Source organism: Aplysia californica, unplaced genomic scaffold (assembly GCF_000002075.1).
Source record: "Aplysia californica isolate F4 #8 unplaced genomic scaffold, AplCal3.0 scaffold00048, whole genome shotgun sequence".
Classification (NCBI taxonomy): Eukaryota; Metazoa; Mollusca; class Gastropoda; order Aplysiida; family Aplysiidae; genus Aplysia; species Aplysia californica.
Window position 1 is genome coordinate 689,340 of NW_004797318.1, and position 4,914 is coordinate 694,253.

The 4,914-nt window shown below is 38.6% G+C and overlaps 1 protein-coding gene across 1 annotated transcript in view; it reads right to left on the bottom strand.

The window, feature by feature from the left end:
• The window catches only part of LOC101852453, a 16,475-nt gene extending 14,776 nt beyond the window's left edge, over window positions 1-1,699 (bottom strand). Inside the window, exon 1 of the mRNA XM_005092544.3 lies at window positions 1,367-1,699. The gene's annotated coding sequence lies outside the window, so the exon portion shown is untranslated. The remainder of the gene's footprint in view (window positions 1-1,366) is intronic.
• Window positions 1,700-4,914: the final 3,215 nt, after the last annotated feature.

The following is a 4,914-nucleotide window of genomic DNA, read 5'->3' on the forward strand; positions in this document are numbered from 1 at the left end:
GGGGGGGCTACACCCTCAAAGTTCCGGCTACACCCCCAAAGTTCCGATTCGGCTCAAAATTATGAAATTTGAGCTGTAGGCATTTTAAGCTTCCTCAGCCTCACCTTCAACTATTTCATCTCATAAGAACCCCAGAAAATCTCATTGTTTTCCACACCTTGCCTGTTTGTCATCTCCATTTCCTCATAAAGTCAATATATTTTTTTTTATCAGCCGTTTCCTCAAAACGCGACTTTTCTCTATACTTTTTAAAATAACTCTTCCATTTTTCATCTAATCTTCATGAAATTTCACTGAATGAAGAGAAGATGTAATACTAAAAATTAGTCTGTTGGATTTTTGATATATGTAATAGATTTTTGTTGGTGGTGTCCAGAGTGTGGATTTTCACGGATTTTTTGCTAACTTCAATACTACCTCAGAAAAAAATTCATAAAAATTTTCTAATTCGTTTAAGAAAACAAACAACAGACACATTTTTAGATCTAATGTTTGTGAACACGCATGCAAAAAAACGATCAATTTCCAGAAGCAGTATGTTCGGTATTCATTACGTAAGACATGTCAACAAAAGCCACTATGGCCTCTGTATCCATGGAAACGAAACTTTTTTCTCAACTTTGATTGCGGATTTTAAGACTCCTTACTATGTTTGTTATATGTGTGAAATGTGGTAAAAATCGGTCCTCTAATAAGCAAGATAGCCTTCAGGTGTAGCCCCCTCCCCCCTTAAAGATAATATAGAGTTTTCTACACAAAGTATATCTGCAAATAAAAATTCAACTAAAATTAAGAAAAGCATAATTATTATTGTCGCCCCCAAAAAATCACAACAACAACAAATGTTCGTGCTTCCTCCAAAATCAGCACGCTGTGCAAAGTACACTTTGCTACGTGAAAGGCTCAGTTTGCTTAAACGAGCTGACCCTAATACAACCTGCTCTAATGATTAGTATCACACTTGTAACCCTTTTAGACCGACATCCGGACCTATACTTTTTCTTGTCACACCAAATTATAAGTTACGTCTTGAAAGAGTTAAGAACGCAACAGCAACAACAACAGAAACAGCAACAGCAACAACAACAACAAAATCGACAGCAACAGCAACAAAATTAACAGAAACAACAACAGCAACAACAAAATCAACAGCAACAGCAACAACAAAATCAACAGCAACAGCAACAGCAACAGCAACAACAACAGCAACAGCAACAGCAACAGCAACAACAACAACAGCAACAGCAACAGCAACAACAACAACAACAACAGCAACAACAAAATCAACAGCAACAACAACAACAATAAATAAGAATTCCCCTTTAAAGTGCAATGATCTATATCAATACAGCTATCATAAACTTACAGCTTAGAATTAATTGAAAAACGATTCCAGAACTCAAGGCAGTCCAACGTAGAATGCACAACTTCTGGCGTACGTTCCTCTCAGATCAAGACCTAAGACCTCTCAGGCCAAGACCCAAGACTAAAACTCTCTCGACATCCACCTTCGTATTCTCTGCGGGCTTTTTACAGTGTGAACCGAAGCCAGTCAACCGCTAGTAGTTCATGTGCCGCTTGACTTGCCCTCGAAACGGATCTGACGTACGGGCTTCAGACAACTTTCTTTGTGGATATTCTGACCTTGTCTCAAAGGTGACATAGGACGTGGAGAATAGCACCTGGCCGCGCTTCAGGTAATAGCTTTAGAGCGGTGAGATAATGGACAATAGGGCACCGGTGTAGACGTTTGTTAGCAATAGGAAATATTTACCTGCGATAATTTTCTCTGCCTATCGCGAGACGCAGTAAGAATTCTTGCTTTGTTCACAGAGGAGGTATAACCTCGAAAACTCCAGTACTGCTTGGCTGAAGTAAAGAATAACAAGTATATCAAAATGGAAAAGTGACAGACGGTGACAGACAAATACGTTTCGTTATGAATACAACTAATTTTCTCTGCCTATCGCGAGAAGCAGTAAGAATTCTTGCTGGGTTTACAGCGGAGGCATAACCTCGAAAACATCAGTGCTGCTTGCTTGAGGAAAAGAATGACAGGTATAATATAACTTGAAAAACTGAAAAACAGACACATTTCATGTTGTTATAACAATACATCAGTAGTTGAAGAGCAAGGGAACGCGCTATACAAGTGCTTATTTTGTTATATCATATTAGAGTAGTAGTAGTAGTAGTAGTAGTAGTAGTAGTAGTAGTAGTAGTAGTAGTAGCAGCAGTAGTAGTAGTAGTAAGTTCTGACCTTGTCACAAAGGTGACATAAGACGTGGAGAATTGCACCTGGCCGTGTTTCAGGTAATAGCTTTAGAGCGGTGAGATAATGGACAATAGGGCACCGGTGCAGACGTTTGTTAGCAATAGGAAATATTATTTACCTGCGATAATTTTCTCTGCCTATCGCGAGACGCAGAAAGAATTCTTGCTTTGTTTACAGAGGAGGCATAACCTTGAAAACACCAGTACTGCTTGGCTGAAGTAAAGAATAATAAGTATATCAAAATGGAGAAGTGACAGACAAATGCATTTTGTTATGAATACAGTTACGTGACTGTAGAGCATGGATTTGCGCTATAAGAGAGCTTGTTATATACTATTGTTTATTTTTATTATTATTATTTTTATTATTATTATTATTATTATTATTATTATTATTATTATTATTATTATTATTATTATTATTATTATTATTATTGTAGTTGTTTTTATTATTAAACATCTAGCTCTCAGTGGGAAAAGTTAAGGCAAACGAAGCAGGGGTAGACCAGGACACTTTATTTGGACAGTCTAAAAAGATGGGTGAGTTGGAAAAGATCAGAATGTTTATTCTTATATCTTTTCGATAGCATTCGCGAAAAGGAATGAATGGCGAACTGTGGTCGCCGATGCCTGTTGCAGATCTGGCACTTGATGAGTATTAGTTTATGAACAGATGCGCAAGACAAGGCAGTGGACAGGCAAGTAGGTATTCTGACTGAAAGACATGTAAACTGACACGAGGAAGCTGACAAAAAGACTGTTCTCTTCCCTACCAAATGCCTTTCTCCCCTTGCGTCTGAGGTAAACTTCTACTTTTCCTATTTTATTTATTTGGGGGCTTTTCATAGAACGATCATCATTGCTGTTTTTAACTGGTAAACAGAGTACGTTCATTTGCATTCTTTTGCGTGCTGACAAAATGAGTAACTTCTCGGATATAAGCCGTATGGAAACAGATACGTCACATTTAAAGGTGAATTTTGTACAATGTATAAGTTAGTAATAATAAAACAGGTGTTGTTCTTGAAGACAGTTCTACGTCTGTTGGGCAATTTTTATCGAATTTCTTTTATTTTAAGCTTGACATCTTTTATGTCCATTTAAAAACATGGCATTTATGGATTTTATAAACCCTCCCCCCAAAAAAAAACCTGGATGAAAGGCACAAAAAATTAAAGGAGGTAAATGTACCCCCACCACCTTCAATCACTAACATCACGACTTCTATTCAAGGTAGATGGATATTTCTTTCACCACGAACAAGACAAATGAACAGGTGATGCCAATAGCTCCATTTGGCCAAAAATTGACGAGCTCTAGATTCCGCCGCGTCTAGACACATAATATTGTTATCTGTTGTAATATCAATTTAAATGGGGGGGTGGGGGATCCACTCTGCGCTTACACATGGGAGACCACAAATCTTATTTACCAGTGGCTATATCTGCGATCAGAAGTCGTAAAAATACTTTTAACTAGCCTGCGGAGAAAGGGGAAAATGTTTGCTCGCTGGTCTATAAAAGTTATAGTCTGGACAGAAAATAATGTGGCCTATGGGGGACGCTTCAGAAGTTAGTTCTTGTGGTAAGTGTCTGTAAAAAGGATGAGGTATGTGACCGACATAATACTATAAATATTTAATAGTGCAAAGCAAATACGCCCATAATAATAAAAAGTTTTTACACTGATTACAAGACCGACGCCATGGTTGACAGGCCAATCATCACCCAAGCATGGCTTTCTCAACACACAGTTTCCACCAAGAAGAAAAAAAAAGCTCTCCCACGAGGCTTCTGATGAAGAAGCAATCCAAGTGCATCGGATTTTCTCGCCTGGTTAGAACAAATACATAGTCATTGCTCCCAGCAAATTGATCTTAAGTAGAGAAACAGAGAAAAAGAAGAAATAATACTACGTTCTGAACACTGCAGCCATTCATTACATATTGTTGAGCATAAGCAGATAAAAGAAGTAAAGAGGGAGTAATAGCGAGGTATACACAATCCAGGCATTTATTGGCTATACACGTAGTATGCTGTAAGAGAGTCATTTAAGCGTGAGGTCTTAACTGAAAGGAAGTACGTAGACTAGATTCTATGTTAGCCGACGAAGAAGGAACCGTGAAGCTGACTGCTTTGAGTAAGGATCTGGGAGTAGATCTACTTCTCAATTTTGTTATCGCAGTTTAGATGTAAGCCACATTAAAGTGACTTTTCCATGCGTCTCAGCTTTTGTGATCGAGAAGCAGTAATGAGGTCAGCTAGCAAATCTCATGGCTCTGGTCTGATACTGAATTTTATAGAGTATGGGTTGTTGGAAGTGATTACCCCACCCCTCTTCACCTTACCAAATCACTCACACACAGACACACACACACCCACACACACACACACACACATACACACACACACAAACACACACACACACACGACACGCATACACACAAGCACACACATAAATACAAATACACACGCACGAACACACACCGCACATACGAACAAACACAAACGAACATGCATAGAGAGAGCCTGAGAAAGAGAGAGAGAGAGAGAGAGAGAGAGAGAGAGAGAGAGAGAGAGAGAAAGGAAAGAAAGAAAGAGGGAAGAGAGAAAGAGAGAGAGAGAGAGAGTCATACGTAAG